Here is a 21,725-nt window from a genome sequence, read left to right as displayed (position 1 = left end):
GCCTCCCTGATATTTTTTTTTCTTTTTAAAGATTGTTATGTATTTATTCATGAGAGACACACAGAGAGAGGCAGAGACACAGGCAGAGGGAGCTGCCCTGCCAGGAGCCTGATGTGGAACTCGATCCCAAGATCCCAGGATCATGACCTGAACCAAAGGCATATGTTCAGGTGTCCCACCTTCCCCTGCTCTTTGTACTTTCCATCTTGTATGGACTTGGATTATATTATATTACTTCTTTAGGTCCTGCTTCCCAGGGAGATTACAATCCTCAGGAAGAGAAAGTGTATTATGCATCTCCGCCTAGCCCACATTCAGGATTCTACATTCAGGATTTCAAGAGCACTTACTGACAGTACCAATGGAAAAACTACTGTTACTACAATCACTGCACAAGAATCCTGCAATGTGACATAATAGAAAATAAGCCAACAAACAAAAATTTGAAAGAAAAGAATGAAGAAGTGATATACTTAGAACAGAGAACCCAAAGTTCTGTCTGTGCATGAGGGGTGGCAGGAGACAAAGGATTTGTCTACTCCACAGAAGACTGAAAAGCTGACTAGATCTTAACTACTTTCTCTTATTCCCTTTGCCTCTGGACAAGTTCCTTCTAATGGCAAATCAAGAGGGCATAGCACTGTTTTCTAAATTCACCTCTTGCTGTTGAGATGGAGGCAGAAATAGGCCCAGAAAAGCAAAAGAGTGGGACATCTGGGTAGGAGCTGACAAAGGGGGTGGGGGAGAGAAGGACAAATGCATCTGAAACAGATTATGCTTGTCATTCTCAACTCTGTTAGCATTTGGTGAGGCATTTGGGAAACCAAAGGAGATGTAGCCTCAGGAGGTCACTGTGAGTTTGCTAACCAATGGTTATGTGCCTTGTGGCTATGCCTCAACCTTCCTTTGTCCTAAAAGAAAAGCAGACAAGAATCCTAGACCTCACTCTCATTCCCTGGTATAATTCAAACTGATTTTCCTTCTTTTTCTAATTCTTCTGTCGGCCCCCACGAAGCCTGCAGGCATTCAACTTACTGTGGACGTGGACCGTGGATCTGGACTTGCCTGATCCAACCAGCTTGAGGGGGTGAAGCTGAGGTTTATAGGTAAAGAAAGCACTTGCACAGGATCACAGATAGAATTTCTTATAAACTGGGAACTAAATCTCATTTTCTTATTAGTCATTGTAGGAGCATACCTCCTACAATACTTCCTCCAAACAGGGTAGCCTGCACTGCTTGGAATGTTTCTGTTTCCTAAATGTTCACACTAAAGATTTGTCTTGTGTCATATTGGAAATAATCCATGTGTGTTTCATAATTGAACGAGAATGCCACTTCCTTTCCACATATGTGAAAACTCTACTATTATGATATTATTACTAAGAGCTTGGAGAAAAACATCTTGTGTACCTGACCTGAAGCTCACAGAGCTTGTCTACAATAGCTACCAACACACTTTTCTAAGATAACACACAGTAGGGCCTTAGGGAGGAAAAAAATAAGAGTTTTGGAGACTCAGGGAACTTAAGAGTCACAAAAACCAGAATCGAACCCTCTTTTTTGAAACTCATCAGCCAGGGCACCTGGCTGGCTTAGTGGTTTAGCATTTGCCTTTGGCTCAGGTCATGATCCTTGGGTCCTGGGATCAAGTCCCACATCAGGCTTCCCGCAGGGAGCCTACTTCTCCCTCTGCCTGTCTCTGCCTCCCTCTCTGTGTCTCTCATGAAAAATAAATAAAATCTTGAAAGAAAAAAAAGAAAGAAAGAAAGAAAGAAAGAAAGAAAGAAAGAAGAAAGAAAGAAAGAAAGAAAGGAACTCATCAGTGCAATGGTATCCCAAAGTTTAAAAAGAAAGAAAGAGAAAGAAAGAAAGAAAGAAAGAAAGAAAGAAAGAAAGAAAGCAAGCAAGCTCATTAGCGCAATGGTACCCTAAAGTTTAGATACAGGTATTAGCAGTTATTTTCCAATAGGCAACATTCCCAGAGGTCACACTATGGATCAGTATAGACTACCCTTGCACTAACTCAATCTAGGAAAAGCAAGCATTCGCCCTACATCATCAAAGATGGTAGTAATACTTACTGATGTACCTATCTGTATTCACTGAGCTAATCATTTATAAGTGGGTACATTTATTATTCTCATTTTACAGAGGATGAAATGAAGCACAAGGAATTTTGAGTAGATTGGTTAGGGCCATGTAGCACTGAAGCAACAGACTGAAGCAGGGGCATATACTACTGTTTTATCTACCTCAGGGGCCTGGCAGGCAACAGTATTCCACTCAAAGGATCAATCTGAAGGAACATTAATAAAGACAGCAGCACCCATGAATAGGCAAGTTAACAGAACAAGTGAGGGAAGAACCCAGAGCCTAACAACAGAGGGGGCACTGTTGTCACTCTTTGGCTTGAAAGTCTTAGGGGAGGAGCCAGTATCATCAGAAGCCTTAAGAGCTGGAGGTGTCCAGGGAGAATGGTGAAAATTAACAAGACAGGAAACCACAAATGGAGAGGATGTGGAGAAAGGGGAACCCTCTTACACTGTTGGTGGGAATGTGAAATGGTGCAGCCACTCTGGAAAACTGTGTGGAGGTTCCTCAAAGAGTTAAAAATAGACCTGCCCTACGACCCAGCAATTGCACTGTTAGGGATTTACCCCAAAGATACAGATGCAGTGAAATGCCGGGACACCTGCACCCCGATGTTCCTAGCCCCAATGGCCACAATAGCCAAACTGTGGAAGGAGCCTCGGTGTCCATCGAAAGATGATGGATAAAGAAGATGTGGTCTATGTATACAATGGAATATTCCTCGGCCATTAGAAACGACAAATACCCACCATTTACTTCAACATGGATGGACCTGGAGGGTATTATGCTGAGCGAAGTAAGTCAATCGGAGAAGGACAAACATTATATGGTCGCATTCATTTGGGGAATATAAAAATTAGTGAAAGGGAATAAACAGAAAGGAGAGAAAATGAGTGAAAATATCAGTGAGGGTGACAAAACATGAGAGACACCTAACGGAAATGAACAAGGGGTAGTGGAAGGGGAGGTGGGTGGGGGGTTGAGGTGACTGGGTGATGGGCACTGAGGGGGGCATTTGGTGGGATGAGCACTGGATGTTATGCTATATGTTGGCAAATTGTACTCCAATAATAATAATAAAAAAAGAGCTGGAGTTGTCTTACTGAGAACCAACTGTGTCCCTCGTCCTGCCTCCTGCATTCCGTGGCAGGCAGGGAGCCACTGAGCATTCCTGCCGCTGATGCCTTTTATTACGGAATCCACCTGGAAGCCCAAGGGCAAAATAACCTGGGAGATCCAGTCTGTGGAGTCAGAATAGATAGAAAGAAAACAGCTATAGGATGGGGGGAGAGCCCAACAGAAAATAAGCCCACACCCCTGTACCTCAAAGACTACAAGGAGTACACTCCTAGGTCATGCACCAATTCCCAAACTACCATACTGACCTGCTCAAATAAAGATTCCAAAGAGAGTGGATAATGATTTTAGCAGTCTTGTCTTGTGGTTTCATAGATCTCTTTTTTCCTTTCAGAAATTATCCTTTCTAACACCTGATAATATGTCAGACTGTGCACTTAGCATGACTGCTTTGGCAATTAAGTAAATGTTAACTCTCAAAGTTATATATCATTAGATATTAGAGCAGACTATTTGACTCTTTACTCTGATTCTTGCCTTTCCATTTTGAGGAAATGGCAATGTTTGTAGGGAATTGATAATAACTTAGGAAGTACTATTAAGTAATGTCACTGTTTAAATATCTGTAGGGCAAAGGAAAAGAAAAAGTTAAATTATGTTTCAACTCAAGCAGTACTACTCATTTTGTTGAACCTGACATTTTCCTTCACTGGCAGCAGAACCCAATGGCTAGATCAAATGGATAACAATGGGCAGAAAATATTTCAGGGGAAATTGAGAAAGGAAAAAGGAGGATCTAGTTTATTTCTACAATGCCCCTAACTGACCCGTGCATTCCCAAAGCATATTTGGTTTAGAAAAAGCTCTGCTATAAATTGGTCTTCAATTTAGTACATGTAGCCATATTTTTGTTCAAACATTTAAAGCAACTATTGGTAAGGTGAAATGATTTGAAGGAATACTTAAATGAGACTTTAAGTAAGGCTTCTGGTGTTAAATCTAAGGAGTTTCTGTTCCCTAATGGAAAAATCACAGGCTCTGTCATCACAGACAAGGAGCAAAAGGCTACCTCTTCTATCCACTGGCTCTGTGAGTGGGGAAAGTTACCTAATATCATCAAGCTTTGTTTCTTGTTTCGCTTGCTTATTAACTGGGAGCTAATAATTCCCAATTTCCTAGCGCTTTTGTGAAAGTCGAGTAGTAATGAAAGTAATGTGACTAGCATGTTCTTCAGTGCATGGCATTTACTACATGGTGGTTGACATGTGTTTCCACCAAATGATGCTATGTAAATAAACGTATTCTCACTCCCTCCAAAATTATATCTTAAATGAAGAACAAACTGGGTGTTGATAGACCAGGACAGATTCCACCTGCCAAAAACCCGAAACAAAATAAAAGTACCTGGTACTGCTCCTTCTAGCTGACAGTATGGAGCCTTTGGTACCCCAAATCTCCTTATCAGCCAAAGCCCTGTCATTCAGTCCAGTTTACATGGACCTAACAATGGATAATGCAGTGATTATGCTTCTCTGCCCTTGGATATGGACGTGTCACCTCTAGTAGCAAACCAAACCAAACCAAACCAAACAAACAAACAAACAAAAAACCAGCAGAAGCAGTTCTGAATGTGAAGGTTGGCCAAATACCCAGTACAGCAGTGGATGGAAAAGGCAAGCTGGTCAAAGCTGGGGAGCAGATGTCCATGCGGGAATCATTTGGCAAGTCATCCAGGCACTGGTCGAACACCAATCTCTAGATTGTAGCTTTAGGGCAGCCAGGGTACTATGTATGCCCTTTCGTTCCAGGCTCTACTCCTGTGTTTGTTACCAAAGATTCAGCAGAACGTGAGGTCTCCTTTTGTTTCCGTGTAAGAAACAAACCAGTTCTCCTCTGCCTCTGGTCTCCTAATCAGAGCTATGCTTGCGGCTCCCAGAGGCTTCGTGTGCTCCCCTTGATCAGAGTACTCAGAGAAAGGAGCGCTCTCCTTCATCTAAAGCTATCTCAGAGCAAAAGGGTACTGAGTGCATCCTGGGCTCCGGCAGGCGCCTTTCAATCTTTTTCTGGTGACTTTAATAAGCCCATTTAACGGAGACTCTGTTATCACATCAAAGACAAGACATAAAGCAGTGGCCCCCTCATCTGCTTCCCCAGGCCAGCTGCTTTCACCAAAGGCCATCTCCTAACTTGTTCGACTATTACAGTGCTTCCCTACATCTAGAACCCCTGCGACGTTTGCAGAGGGACAGAGAATCTTCCACTTTCCAAATAGTTCTAAACTAATCATCTTGTACTGTTTTTTGTGCTAGATGATTAAGCAAGTGATTTTTGAGAAAAATTATCTTCTCAATTAATATATTGTTGATTATATTATAGTATTCTTTTAAATGCAATATTTAATAATATTCATAATATATATGGGATGATTTTACTTCCTCCCATTCAACAAGTGACACGAAGTTTCATTTGTTTTCTTTTTAACTATGTAAGGGAAAAAAAGTCATGATTTGTGAACATATACCTTTTGAAATTTTGGGCCTGGAAACCAACTGAATAAAAAATAAAATGAGCACTTTGGTTAAAGACATATTAAAGTACCAAGAAAGATTTGAAACATGAACTTTAACTTGATGTTTGGAAATGTTAAACTTTACGCATTAAAAATCAACAGGCTGGTTTTGAGGATTTTTGTGTTTTGTTTCTAATTGATAAGACACAAGGATTCACGCTGGTCACTGAAAGCACTTAGCTGCAAAAAGACACATGGTAGATCATAGGTAGCCTTTATTCCTTCTAAACAAGAGGCCAAATTGGATATAAATGTCATCATTTTCCTCTTTTAAACTTTGGAATGTATTTATTTTTTACTTTTCATCACTAGTTTTTATTTAATATATATTGTCTTAAAGGAGCACAAAATGAAGATTAAAATCTATAACTTTTTTTCTTTAAATCCTAGAGGCAAATTTTGCAGTTATATGTAGGTGGCCCATATGCATCTATTAATGCCTGTTGCTCTAGTGCAATTATTAATAGCCTTCCTTTTCATTCTCAAACATGTAAGGGTTTAGATGATAAACGGTTCTGTTACTATATATGTGTGTGTGCATAGTAACTGTGCAATATATAAGTAGGTACATGTACACATGCACATCGATAAATACACACATATGTACTTTTACATAAAGATGCATGTGTGCTTTTGCATGTATATGCATATGTACATGTAAATAAACTTTGATGAAGATAGTGATGATTTTATTGCAATGAAGTTCGAGGAATACTACTTTGTGTGCTGCTCACAAATTCCATTACAACATTTGTTGTCCTTTTTCTTCCTGTCCTTAACCAATGGGCCATAATGCATACAAGTTAAACAATGTATAGCTTAGAATCAAAGCTATTTGAAACAGTTTGGCAGATAATTGGGTTCAGAATAGTGCCAAAGGCATGTGTGACTGAGTGAAGAAGGCCTGCTCATCTAATCTACTAATAGCCTCCCACCCAGAGCACATCTTCAGAGTTATTTTTCTCAGGGGCAGGGAGGGGCAGGAGGTGGTTATATTAACATGATGTATTATTCTTCCTTAAATTTGGCACATTTACTGGTTTCGACAGCAAGGACTCCCAGAAGCCCTGAAAGCCCAGTTTGAGAATTGCTGTTTAAATGCTTTGCAAATCTTTGAAAGAATGAGCACTACAACAGTAGACACCACTGACTCTTCATTGGACAAGGACGCTGGCATTTAACAATCACAGGGGAGGATGGATCATACTGGGAATGTGATAAAGTCTTGAACTCTTTTTCTAGTCTGCTGTACTCAGGCACATACAAAAAAAGTTTGCCTAAAGCTTCTCTGGTTTTAGGAACTCCAGAAATCCAATCACAGAACCCAGAATTTAAAACTCTTGATCTAGCCAGAGAGATGAGCAATTCTCATTCTTCACCATTCAAATATAACACAATTCGAATGGAGTCCCCTTCTCAGTCCTCCCTGCAAGATCCTAAGTGTTAAAAGCAGTGGAAGAGAGGGAGGCAGGGCTTGAGGAACATAGTGGAACACATCGCATTGATGAAGAGTAATTTAATGTCACTTAGACAAGTTCAAGTGTCTATGACTGATCCAAGGGAGACTGCCGACGAAAGTAACATGCTCCTTTGAGAGACCTTTGTGAATTGACTATGGGAGGGAATTTGTCCTGTTGTGCACCTCCCTAAGTATAAAGCCTATCAGTTAAATGCCTCTCATTCAGTCTTATTTATGGCCATGATTTTTTAAATTGTATGTCACATGGGAAATCCTTTCTAAGCTATTATTAATCGGTAAGCACATTTTAGAGGGACGTTCTCCATTGTACCTCCACTCCATAGACAAAGAACATTTAACTACTAGGCTTTTGTACCTGGCCATCGATAGGATGGCTGCAAAGACAGGACACAGACACTGTCTTACCAAAGTGAGTAAAACGGAGTCGGCACAACCTCCCAACAAAAAACGTCAGCCTAGCTGACCCTGTGCCTCCACAGTGCTGCTGGGGAACACAAAGCTACAAATGCCCGTATTTAAGTAGATGTAGCTGAAGATGCAGTGCAGCACAATAATTAGCTCCATTATTAACTTGCCGAAAAACACATAGAGCTGTTTCTTTTGAGAATACAATTTTAATTAAGGAAAGCTGTATTTCAGCAGGTGAGGGCCCTTGGAAAGCTTATATGATGAAATCTCAGGACCCTTAGGTCCTAAGCGGCCTGGCATTATTAACAAGATCATGATGAAGGACATAGTTGAGCAGTTTAAAAATAGATGATTACAACTCTTTTACCTAGGTGTGAAAGTGCTGTTATTTGATATCTAATACCCATAACCACACATCTAATGACGTCTCAGTGGATGCACACCTCTCATCCTAAGATCAGTAAATCATTTCTCTGGGAGGAAGCAAGGATGGTTACTGTTTTATTTTGTAGGCACAAACTGTCAAGTCATGAGAGGCAGTGTATTATGGTAAAGATCCAGCTTTGGGAGACAGGCCTCGTGTGTCCCCAAGAGCAGTTCCCTCCCATTGCCAAACCTTGATTTCCATCATCTGTAAATGAGGAAGGAGATACAATGATGATATCTGTCTCAGAGGACTGGGGTGAGGATTAAGTAGCATAACACCTCTAAGCCTGCTGTCTGGCATATGGAAAGTTGCTTTTATTTAGAACTTTAAAAAATTATTTGAAGTTAAAAATTCACTTGCTGCTAAGAGCACGCCACCCCCAGGGTTGCCCAAAAGGCATCACACTCTAATAATATGCTTTATCCTCAAGATGACATACTTTTATTCATTTTTCAAGACACAGTTTTGAGTCTTATGAATAGTAAGAAACTCAATGCTGAGGCAGGAGATATGGCTAAAAACCCATTTCTTAAAGTACAAAATCCTTTTGATCTCGCTTCAATAAAAAGTAAAATATCTATGAGGAACAGCCTGCTGAAGGCAAAAATAATTGCAATCTAATAATGCCAGGCTCTGTTACAGAAGTGCAATTCTGGAAGAACAGCTGATCCAGGTTCCGGCTCACACCCTACGCTGGGAAGCTGACATCAATACATCAACCCGGGAAGAGCCGGGCAGCTGTTCTCAGGCATCCTAAGCCCTTTAATTTCTCTGCAGCTAAGAAATCTGTGATCACCACCCAGATGATTGCCGAAAATAAAGTGGAATAAAAAGGAGGATTACGTCTAGTAGAAGTAGATTCACTGGGCCACAAAGAAAGCAGGTTGGCTTTGAAAAGGCATAAAGGAGATGTGATGGAGAATCTGAGATCGTGGGGACCACCTAGGAGGACGGGACCTCACCTCTGAATGCAAAAAACATGCCCCATCTCTGCAATAAGGATGGCCTTACTGATTGATCACTGCCTGACTGCTTGGCAGTCTGAAAGTCAGCTCACAGCTGGACTCCCTCGTGTGGCTCTGAGCAAGTGCCTTTCTCACCTTTGGTCTTTGTTTTCCTGCCGGCAGTAGGACCCTAAAGTTGGGGTACTGAGCTAAACTGGCTCTTCTAAGATCTCTCCAGAGCCTGACATTTCTAAAAATTAAACAGGATTGCTCTATGGAGAACAATTAAGTAAATGATTTTCTGATGCAAACTTTTTAAGCTCTGGAAGAGGTTTCTCATTTAAATATCCTTTCTTTTGATCCCACTTCCAAGAATAGCTGATACTAATACTACTTTAACAGATGTCCCCAAATGCTTCAGATCTTAAACCTGTCCAATTCATCAAAGGGTACATTTCTGACTGGGCACAGTAACCAGCTGCAACCAAAATTAGAACTAAAATGGCTTCAAAGAACAGCTACATTTGTTACTTAAAAAGATAATATTGAGCCTGCACCAAATCTGATAGTAAGTTTGTTTAAAGAAAAAAAAATGGATCTTGCCTGATGTGAAGTGGATCTTTATGGAGCCTGTTAAGGTCAATCTAATCTATTTCTTTGGCAGAAAACAAACAAAACAACCAAAAAAAAAAAAAAATCCTCTTGATCTGAAGAAAGGATAGTTCAAAAGGCCTTTAAAAATAGTTTGTTCATGTATATGACTATGCAATGATTTTAAGTCACTTTTCTTTTCCTTCTTGAGGGTAATAGCTTTGTGTTATTTATCTCTGTCTCATTTTTCCCACTTTGCTTTCCCCACACCCTCCATGTGGTTGCAAAGCCTGCATACATAGCAGATGCTCAATAAATTCATTGTTACTGTTGAATAAATGTCCATAGATTTAAACAAAAAGGCATTGCCACCTGATATTACATAACATTTCACCTAAACATCTTGTTTCTAAAGAGTAGAACTCAGAGGTCAACAAGCAGAATAGACAAAGGACAGGAATGTGCCCCTGGGCCCCGGGAACCAAGCTGGGAGGAACTCTGATAGCCTGTCTACTCTACTGACTTCCCATCCTGCCAAGTGTGACTTTAACTACCAAGGAAAGACATTTCATTTTTTTTTAAAGATTTTATTTATTTATTCATGAGAGACACACAGATAGAGGCAGAGACACAGCCAGGGGGAGAAGTAAGCTCCCTGTGGGGAGCCTGATGCAGGACTCAATCCCAGGACCCCAGATCACAACCTGAGCCAAAGGCAATGCTCAAACATTGAGCCACCCAGGTGCCCCATGGAGAGACATTTCCAACAAAATAAAGAGAAAGGGAATTCTCTCCCAGTGGAACCACAGGTCACACACAGAGGAATGCTGTGATTTGGGCAAAGCATGTAACTATCCCTGTTTCTCAAGTGAAAAATGAGAAAACTGGATGATTCCTCCAGCTCCGAGAATTCATGCCCTTAATGTTTCACCCATATTGACAGGCATTCTTTTCTCTACTTTGAAAACACTGGGTTCCTTATTGACAATTAATTCATTCTATTTGTCACACCAAATAACCATCCACTGACCAAAATAATATATCGCAGCAGTGATCTCCCACATATCCTCCTTATTGTTACATAAATCACCTAAGTGATACAAAATATCTATTAGGGCATATAGAATCCTGGTGTGGGAATACAATCAGCAAACTACTGGTCCTGATTTTAACAATTCATATTTAATTCTTCTGCAGGGTATCTACCAGGCTCAAAAATGATGCTCAGCAAGTGTGGCATCAATACAAGTTGGCAAAGTCACTGACCACCAGTGAAGACTCATAATCAAATATGTTCTCACTTCAGAAGGCTGAGGCGGGGGGGGGGGGGGTAGTCCAGGCCATCCTTTAAGAGTCTTCAAAAATGTGGCAGTGACTGTTTTACCACAAACAGTAAAGGCTGCTTGGGATAACAAGAACGACATGAATGTCATTCAGAATGTTCCGTCTCCAAATCACCAAGATAAAAAGCTGCAATTCTAAGAGGTAGCCTGAGCTGTCCAAACTTCAAATGGCTCTCAAGACCAAGGATGATAAGTCATTTTTCTAACCCTACTAACACATACCCTTAAAGAAACTGTCATTACAAAATCCAAGCTATTCTTTCCTCGGCCAAGCTAGTGAAAAGAAAAGAAATGAATAAAAAGAATAATTTCAGACATCATAAAAAGAATAATTTCAGACATCTAAAACATCGAAGTGCCTTCTTCAAGAGAATTTAGGAGCCCAGCCAGGGCTCTGCTGGGAAGAAGGGCATCATACAAAACAGGTTTGGTTTTAATCGCAGAGACGATGAAAAATCAGCATATTTTAGATGAGTATTTTGCTCATAAATGGGGCAGTTGAGAAACTTTCTAGCCACCTTTAGACTTTCACTGATGCAATGGTTTCTTTTAACTGTGACAACACAGCAAATTACAGTGAGTCCCTGGAATTGTGAAACCTCTCTTCAGTAGGATACATACCCCACACTCCCACAGACTTGTATACTTTTTATTTTTGTAGTTAGGGGTGAGCTTTTGTGAATTTTTAACCCAAACCACTCCATGCCCTTCTAAGCAAGGCCTTTACTCACACACTATGTTTCCATGTCCAACTGCCTTTTCTGTTTCTTAATTAGGATGTACTTATTTGGCTACAGGAATGCATACTTTTCTAGGCAGGTAGCAAAGAAAGTTTGCCCTAAATTACTATCAAAGGGGCTGGATAGATAGATAAAGATTGTTCTAGGACAGTCTGCCTGACTACCAAGAATAAAGCTGTAATCTGACAAATTATTACTCATTACAGTGAGGAAGGCCCTACAGCAGAGGAACAATGGGGTGTCTCACCAACAAAGGATAGAGGAAAATAGAGTTATCAGAGGGAGTTTATCAGAAGCAAAGCAAGGCTGTGTCAAGGAGTCAATATCCTGTCTGGGTTGCATAGTAGATCCAGGGTCCTATCTCCTTGGGAACCACAAAGTAGTGGTAGATTCTGGAGTGTCATATCCAGAAGCTCCTATCTGAAACCCTGCATGTGGGCTCTGAATTGAGGCTGTTCTTTATGTTACAATGACTGAGGTCTTCCAAGCGAGAGTGGGAATTACTATTCTCAATGGATATAACTTCAAAGAACAAAGTTTGGTAGTCTATAATTTTAGGGGACAAGATTTCCCAGTGAATAAGAGGACAGTAGTCATTATTCAGATAAGGGGGTTATTATGACTACAGCTCATACAACAGGTCCTGGGGAGACACATTTCCCATTAACATTGCACCTGCTGCTGTCTGTTTCTGATATTCCAGCCTGATGAATGGCTGCACAGATTTTTACTTTCTCAGACTGAGCTAGTTTTCACTTTCACAAGATACAGATACATACAGAGAAAGAGATGGAGAGATAGAGAGGAGGGAGAGAGAGAGAGAGAAAGCATAGTGTCTTCAAGGATTATCAATCTTCATTTCCCTTTACCTTCTTCCCAGGTTTCCCACAGATGGAGCACCCCGCAAGCAAAATTCCTTCAATTCTAACTCTTTTTCATTTCCATAACATTTTAATTCTATAGTAAACTATGCCTTTGAAGCAAACTTAGGATACTGAAAAATATCCTGCCCGTGTTTAAGGGACAATATGACAATAAATTGCAAGCATTTAATGATAAAACAATTATAGTAATAATATCATCATACTGTAATAATTTGGAAAAGAATGCAGATGGCCTTTCAGTGAAAAGACAAATAAATGAGAGTGAGTCATGCTCAGTTAAGCACTTAAAAAAATGTAAAACTCAACATGCTACAATGGAACTTTTAGTATAAAAAGCAAATCTGTGAATGGGATTCTGCGTGGACGAGTTGCCAATTAAGTGTGCAAATGACCATCCATGAAGGATTGCTCTTTTATTATTATATAGCTCTTTTCTTTAAAAAATATACTGCTATTAAAATCAATGATATTACCATAAACTATCAGTTGTTTTTTCTTTTTTTGAATGGATATTTACACAATAGCAGTAGTCCCATAAATTATTGCTCTTCTAGAAAAGGAATCGCTAAATACATGTTAGGCAATGTCTCATATTTTGGGAAAATGAGTAAATCTTCCAAAAAATGATGATAATCTTTTACTTAAACTGTTTGGAGTGGAATTTGTCAACTGAATCCATCTGGGGTGCAGGAGGGCAAGAAACCAGCTCCCTTCCATGGTGTCAAGGAGAGAAGGGAATGGAATGCCTAGGAAAAAGAAATGGGAAGAGGCAGAACTCTACCTACTTAAAAGAGTTGAGAATCTGAGTGTCCATCTCCAACCCTAGCCTTTCCTCCATCCTTTTTTCATCCCACACCCATACACACACCCACACCCACACACAATAGACACATGCACACATTCAGAGGAACACATAGGCAAGGAGCAGGGTGTGACCCTGGAGCTGGGGTGGGTTTTCCTGGGTTTGCCATCAGAGAGGCATGGAGGTGGAGGCCAGAAACCAGGAAACTAGGGGTAATGAGGGGATGAAAATCCTGGGGCGCGTCCTGATTCACCTGTTGTGATGCTTGATTTAGACGTTGATGTGCAAGTACTGTTTCATGGGCAGGATGGGCCCACCCCCCAGAAGCTGTAAAACACTGGTTTGAAGTTATCAGGCATGAAGGAAGGGTTTATGAAGTTCTCAATAGCAGCTAGCGGGTAGTTGGATATCAAGATGAAGAACATGGCAACTCGCAAGAGAAGGGTAGAAGAATCTGAAATTCCATGATAGGACATGTAAGTCCCCTCTTGATAATAAAGACAGAAAGAATGAACGCTTATTCAAATATTGCAGTGCACATGGGAGAACCCTTGGCTATGAAACAAATAAATTAGTTTCTAATTATAAAACCTGGCTCCTTTATAGACACTGTTTTCTCTGCTTGGAATGAACTATTGAGGCGATTACAGACAAAAGTATTTTCCTACCATGTAAGAAGTGATGGCAAATTAGTTTATAAATATTTAGCAGTTTTTCAGTTAAGCCAATAAAAGAACACCACACTTTATTGTCCATCATGCTGAACAGAGTCCTGAAATACTATTAAAATTAGATTATGTTGTCCTCATTGGGAACTGCAGACACAATATCATTATATAATACATTTTCCCTCTCAGGAGTCTAAAGGGTTCAAATCAGGTTTGAATTCATGTTTGGTCATTGCGAAATAAAAGGAAAATTGGAAGTCAATCCCAGAGATCAGTATGGGCAAAAATGTAATCCTGCAGCCTGATTAATTGGAATGACTGTCTTTAGAGCTGTCAGTAGAGACACATACTTGCTAAACATCTGGTTTCTTCACCTCTTGCATAGCAGACCCAACAGGAACGATTTGTACGGAGTCTTATTTGTTTGTGGACTGGTTTCACTGAGACACTGGAGCAGTAAAGAGCTAAATGAAGTTTAACCCCAATTGCAAGCATTTAATGCCCGCATTATTACAGTAATCATAAAGGAATAAAGTGCTACTAAATAATGAGCAGGATAAAAACTGCTGCATTTCTCAGTGAGCTTACAGGACTTCCTTGGAATGTTTCCTTGCATCTTAAAAAATATATTATGAGCTTCCTAATTTCATTTTAGGAAATGGGTTATGATACATTACAATTTACACAAATAAAAGTCTTGGATAGCATTGCATCTATAAAGCATGGAGATAACTTATTGTTCTGGCAAATGATAAAACTGCTTACAGTGGCAGCTGTGATTTATTGAAGCAATTCAAATACACTTGGAAAGTATATTAGCTTTGCCTCTACCCACAAAGGGTGCGTTTGTGCAGGGTAGGACACACCAATGATAAATTACAGACCAGATTCAAGTGGAGGCAATTGGCTCATCAAATACCTAAAGGCTCCAAATTACAGCAAGAATGTGTTTTCCATGATAATTCCTCATATGCAGTGGCATCTAGGGTAGGCAAAGAAACAAATTAGCACCTGATGGTTTTATTTTGCGATAGTGTTTTTATTATTTGTTTAATAATAAAGCTTCTCTTGTTTTCATCAATAAAGAGATTGGCACCTCCATACTGCATTCAACATTACCTTAAGCATGTGTGCCATTAAAACTATAATTGGTGGAGATTTACAAATTGGTTCCAGAACAAAACTGGGCAAAGACACATTTTGTCCAAAGACAATTCTTTGGATTTTACCAAAGAATCCAAAATGCCCAGTTTCTTCTTGAAAGAATAAAAACATGACTCTAACATGGGACAAGCACTGAAAATTCAGAAAGTTTAATTTCTAGCAGAAGACCACCGAATGGAGCATTTTACTGCATTGGCTCTTAGCCTGCCTAAGTAGAAAAGAGGTGCCTTGGAAGAGTAAATCTCCAGTATTGCTGCTCATGTCCTCTGCAGGCTCTATGAGGTTCCCAAAGCTACATTACTCACCAGACCTGGCTGTCTATGCATCAGGCACTTACTAAGCGCCAACAATGGAAACAGTCTAGTCTCATTACTGCATTGGTGACTGATGAGTTAGGTCTAGGAGTATCTTCGTTTTACAGAACAGAACACTGAGGCAGTGGTTAATGTGCCCAAAGTCAGCCATACGAGGCAGAGATCTGAAGCCAGTTAATCTAACTTCTTAGTTCTTATTACGAACCATTCCATTATATACAATAAATTGTTTATGTGCAATAATTATTGAAGCCAATATATTTAAAAGGACTGATTTTTATCTTTTTCATCTTACTCAGTTTTGATCTCAGTAAGAAGAAATTACTTACATTCAATTAATTTACTAAGCATTCAGCATTCTCCTCTCATTACACTTTTATGTCACCTCTTTGTTTATTGGGATGGCTGAGCTTTGTTCCTTGGAGAGAAAGCATGGAAAATTGTATTCTGGCTATGCCTGGTTGATAAGAAGGATTGCTGACTGACTTTCTGTACACTGATGCTTCACTTACATAATAAGCTAAAGGACTCAGGGCAAAGAGATGACCCTGTAAACTACATGTCAGTGTCTCTGTACTAAACCCCATGCTTTTCATTCTTACTTAAGAAGCTTATCTTCAGAATCAATCTCCGACATGTTTCTAACAAACTTTGTTATCATACTCTCAATCCTAACCAGAGAAGAGGTAAAAAAAAAAAAAAAAAAAAAAAAAAAAAAGGAAGTCAAGGCAATTCTGCTTAGAATTTGGCATTTTGACATATGTAAACCAGGAAAAACAAGTATAGGCTTGGGATATTTAGGGTAAGAACAAACAATCTTATGTTCAGTGTATACTTTGTTTAGTAAGGTGGGAAAGTACACTTCTGGATTTAAGTCCAATTACTTAAAAAATAATTTTAAAAAAATTCACCTAAGCAGAATTTTCTCTTTCAGCAATAGCACCTACATGAGAGAACAATGTATTTCTCATAATTTAATTCTGATGTGGTGACTTTGTATTTAATCAATAGAACATAAGAGAACTACTTCAGATCCTGAGTAGTGAAGAGGTTTTGAAAATATTCAGTATTAAACTCCTTGCCATAACTCAATAAGTAGTTAAATATCCTCTATAGACTCTGTATATCTATATGTGTGTGTATATAATGAATATTTCTATTTTTCACATAGAAGCAACAGAACTATAATTTTTTAGTAAAAGTGGTAGACTTACATGTACCCCTCTATAAACAACTAGAAAAACAAACTGAGTATATATGCAAACAGAAAACTAAAACTCCCACAAAACACTATCCAGATTTCCCTCTTTTGCTGAGTAATTCTGTGTTCTTACTGACCTCTTTTGTGACCAAAGAAAACTGTACTTGAGTGGGTCACCTGGAATTAGGGATGTAGGTGTGACAGTGAGGTCAATTCCTGACTTCCACCCATTATGTCCTAAGCTGCTATCCCCACAGGGCTAATGCAGGAAAGCACATAACAATCCAAATTTAGTCTTGAAGACCAGGGGCATACATCAGCCATTGGAGAGAAAAAATAAAAAAAGAACACACAGAGGAAAAAAAATACTGAAATCTGTTGCCACACAACTTTATGTTAGTTAAGTGTTATACGTCTAGTGCAAGCTCTCAGGTTTGAAAATCAAAGGCACAGTATTAAAAGCAAACATTTCTAAAAATGCTATTATTTATCATTCAAAAGTATGGAGACAATACAGCTATAATTTTTCTTGACTAAGAGACTTCACAAGAACTAAACTATTATTTCTATCACTCTTACATTTTTTAAAACTTACCAACAAAAGTTAAAACTTTTGCCATACTCTTCAATGGGACAAGAAGAGATGCTAACAATTGCCTAAAGCAAGTAAAAATCTTTTCAATGCATTTTCAAATTCTTGTCAGCCTCAGTAATTCTACCCCATCTGAAAATCATATTTGGAATATAAAACTGTCATTTGCAAAATTTTACTGTTTATGAACAATTTCTGAATATTTCTGCAAGTATCAAAAGGCAATGAAAAATTTGGAAATAACATCACTTAACACTAGATTCCTATACTGGAACTGTGGAATGCCCCTCTCTAGGCCTCTAATTTGTCATTAAAGTCAGTTATGACTTCAAACTCAAAATCAATATACTATATTCACTTATGTAGAATCTATAAGATTTTACAGTGATCTCTAAAAGACTTTTGACTGTCCAAAAGAAAACCACCAGGTTACCATTTGGTGACTGTCCAAGACCCATATGGATCCATGGCATTAGGTAATAAATAGTTCTTTTCCTTACTGAGTGTAACTGCATGGTAAAAAGTAAGGTGAGGCAGGCAGCCACTGCCTGTTTCCATGCCCTCCATGACAAGTGGATGTTACACACACATCAAGACTTAAATAACATTATCAGATGCACAAAATTCTAGGCAGTCCTCCACAGATGTCAACCCACACACAAGGTTGTGTTGACTCTCTTACGAGTTGTCCTAAGGCTGCATGAGAATCCCACCTTCTTCTACCAAGACCCAGTTTGGAAGGGAGATTTCCAAGAGGAGCAGAAATGAGATAAGTGGGGGAACTCTTCATCAGAAGCATTGGGAGCTCAATGAACCCAAAGTATGCCATTTAATTTTATTAGAGAACTTTGGATAGTTTCCTCAACCCCAGTTGTGTAATCAATCATAATCTTAAAAAGACACACGGAATCACTAATCTTAGACCTATGTCCAAGGGGCTTTCCTTTATTCTGTCTAATTGTTTGGTCCTATGTTTGTATCCCTTACTAAGGCCCCCTGATTCAGTTCTCCTGTGGTTATTTCAAGTCTGAAGTATTTCAGAGAACCTAGACTGCCTGAGCATCAGAATCAGAAACATTCAGTAAAAAGAATCACTGAGGGACAGTGGAGAGATGACCCCTTCCCAGAAGGACTGGGTAATCTTGTGAATGATGGTGCTTTATAGTTTACTTGGCTCCAAAGGCCCCATCTGGTTTTAAACTTATGGCCGTCAATACGATGCTAAATGAAGCCTTAACAAAACCCCAACATAGGCAAGTCTTTGAATCAGGATTCAATCATACACTTACAAGCATCTTTTCCAGCATTTGGTCTTATTATTTTAGGGAATTGTGGCATCTGCCATTTGTTCATTTAAGAAATCCTGCCTGTGGGCCTGCTACATGAGGTTTATATTAACACAGTTGGTATCAACTGGTCGTAAGTAGTCAAGGATACTTTCCTTTGCCCACCTTTTAGCCCCCATGAATCCAATATTCATCAGAAATTAGGAGACATTATAATGAGAGGAAATACATGAGGACCTGCAAGTCTTAGGCTGAGGGTCCAATATGCTAATGACTTGAATAGTATCACACCTGTTGCCAATATTGTTGACTGTACATTGAAAAGCAAATACATTGAAACTGAGAAATTATATTAGCATTTCCCTAATCGCATCACAAATATCATTTTTACAGTTGTCAAAGTAAAGTATAGTCTATCTTGTTTACAAACACAAATAAGAATATTTTCCATGACAGAAGATCTCTGCCATTTTGGTTTAAAATATATATGAAGAAATATCAACTAACTTTTGGGGAATCATTTTTTATGTGTAAGAATAATGATACACATTCCATATGTGTATGTGAGTGTGCATGTGTGTGTCTATGTGTGTGTGGTTATTACAAAGTTTTTGACTTTGGTCTTGAGGGCTCTGTATTTGGAAAAAGCTCTTTGTTACTTAAACATGTTATAAAATCACAACAGATTGGAGTGGGTTTGTGATGAATAGTGCAAATGGCTTCAACATGGGAGACACCAGGTCTGTATCTCCAGATATCATTGGATTTCTGCCCGGTCCTTCTATGAGGGACTCAATAAACACTTGTGGAATAAATACCTGGTTACAAAATTGATGTCTGGCTTTCACTTGGAAATTCAACCTGTAGAAACAGAACTCATGATATACCCTGGAGAAATCTCCTTGCTCACAAGGCATTAAAATCACTGGTGGCTATAACGGCTAATCTTTCCAGTCTCTACCTTCTGGGAATCCATATCTTAGCTCCCACTTTCCACCATTTAATAATATAGAATCACATTGGTTCCACTCAGATTATTTTTCCTTCAGAGAAGATTAGAATATTCCTTTTAAAAACAGAGTGACGGGCACTGAGGAGGGCACTTGATGGGATGAGCACTGGGTGTTGTACTGTATGTTGGCAAATCAAACTTCAATAAAAACAAATGAAAGAGAAAATAACAGAGTAGAACACCAACTTTGCTGACTGTTTCAATGGGATACCTCCATCCGCTTCAAAGCACAGAGGAGAAGGTAATGCAGGAAGGCTATTCTCCAACACAAAGTTCCTGTCTTCATGTGAGCAGTTACTCTATAAATTCATCATGTTATTGCATAAAGAAGAAATTCTTATGAAGGCAATGAGGTCATATGAGCAGTTTAGAAGTCGCTTTGCCTTATAAGTCATCAAACTTGCTGGCCAGATGCCACTTTTTTCGTGTACCTTGCCTCCATCAAAACACTCGGCCACCTTCTAGTCAGAATCATCTCTGAACACATCCCCAAATCTAGAGAAAAAAAACATTTGCTTATCAGATGGTATTCCTGGCAACATACACACCTTGAAAAATGTGGAAGGAAATGTGCATCCAGTTTGACCCTGACACTATCCTTCCCATGGATATTTTAGAACATAGGGAAGGAAATAAAAATCAGAACTCTCAAAGTAGATTTGTTTGGACTGAGAAATGAAATCATCTTTGACCACCTGAATATTAATGCATGTTAATTCCTTGAGAAAAGCTGATCTCTCTGAGCATTAGAATCAGTTACACCTAGTTTAAAAAGAAAAAAAAAAAAGCTTTTACAGAGACTGGAGAAACACAGCCTCCCCATAAAAAATGAGTAATCCCTGGAGGGAGGTGGTACCCAACCCTCAGAAACTCAGGAAAATCCAGTTATCTGTCTTTTTAATAAGTTCCCTTCCTCATCCTAATGTGGGTGGAACATCTCTTGGAAAACAATGACTTAGGAACTATGCAAGTGCATTCTTCCCATGGCTGATTTCTATCACATCATCACGCTCCTAAAGAAAAAGTCTAGCATCTACTGTTACATGATGGGGTCTTTAACTGAAGTCTTCAATGTTTCAATTCGTTTTCACTATGCCTCCAAATTCTTCCAGGTACATAATAAAGTTCTAATAAATCGATGAAATTCATCTCAAATCCCTTGAAGGACAGCAGACATTAAACTCCCAGTTGATTTATTTTTCCACTTTCTACTTCTACTTCCATGCCTGTTAGCTCCCCAAATTAAGCCATCTGTGGTGATTTCACAGAGGTTCTGGCTTCCCTGGAGACTCTCACATTCCCCAAACCCAAGAGAGACTTCTGCTACAAATCTAGCAGAAAGAGCCAGATGGCAGTTGTCCTATAAGTGCTGGCTGTCACCACCAGGCAAATGTACAGAATTGCATAGCCAGTCTTCGCAACAAAACTGCAGACCCAGAGGGCCACCAGTGTGAGCTGGAGAAGGAAGAGAGCTCCCAGGGTGCTGAGAGCTGGCATTACTGATTCACATAATTTATAGTCAGTTACTGTCACCACAAACCAACAACAAAGACAACAACAACAAAGGGAGAAAAAAAGAAAAAGAAAGAAAGCTTTCGGTGTCTTTTTACTCTGTTTTTTCACAGCCTCTTGAATAAACCCTGGCATGTCCTTTTTAGGTTTTTAATCTCCAATTATAAACACACACAGATACAATGGGATGTTTAATATATGCCATCTAGTTCCTGAAGGTATAATGTAATTCCTACAACAATAGAGTGGCTCAAAATGAGAAGGAACACAGAAATGCTGTTTCTGTTCTGGTTAATTCTAGCTGGTGGTGAAACAATCCAACGTGCTAGTGTTTGTTGACAACATTATAAGAACGCTTTGGCAAAGCACATCAGTTTTCCACCTTAATATCTTTCCTCCCCTCTTCAGTTTGAAAAGAAAAGGTAGACTTACACAAGGCAAGGCAAGAAAACCAAACCAGCTGACAACTTGACCTACGACTGCTAGATCTCATAAGTGTCAGGAAAAAAAAAATGTCAGTTGTTTACACCACTACCTCCCCCCATATACAAACAAAGCAGATACTAATTATCTGAACTTTGTTACTTGAGCTGAAGTCTCATTCCTGAATAAGAGACT

The 21,725-nt window shown here is 39.3% G+C and overlaps 1 protein-coding gene across 26 annotated transcripts in view; it reads right to left on the bottom strand.

The window, feature by feature from the left end:
• ARPP21 (cAMP regulated phosphoprotein 21) overlaps window positions 1-21,725 on the bottom strand; it is a 155,004-nt gene that overhangs the window by 14,952 nt on the left and 118,327 nt on the right. The gene's annotated exons all lie outside the window — the stretch shown is intronic.

This window comes from Canis lupus, chromosome 23, assembly GCF_003254725.2.
Source record: "Canis lupus dingo isolate Sandy chromosome 23, ASM325472v2, whole genome shotgun sequence".
In the NCBI taxonomy this organism is placed as follows: domain Eukaryota; kingdom Metazoa; phylum Chordata; class Mammalia; order Carnivora; family Canidae; genus Canis; species Canis lupus.
This window is presented reverse-complemented; position numbering and strand designations above follow the sequence as displayed.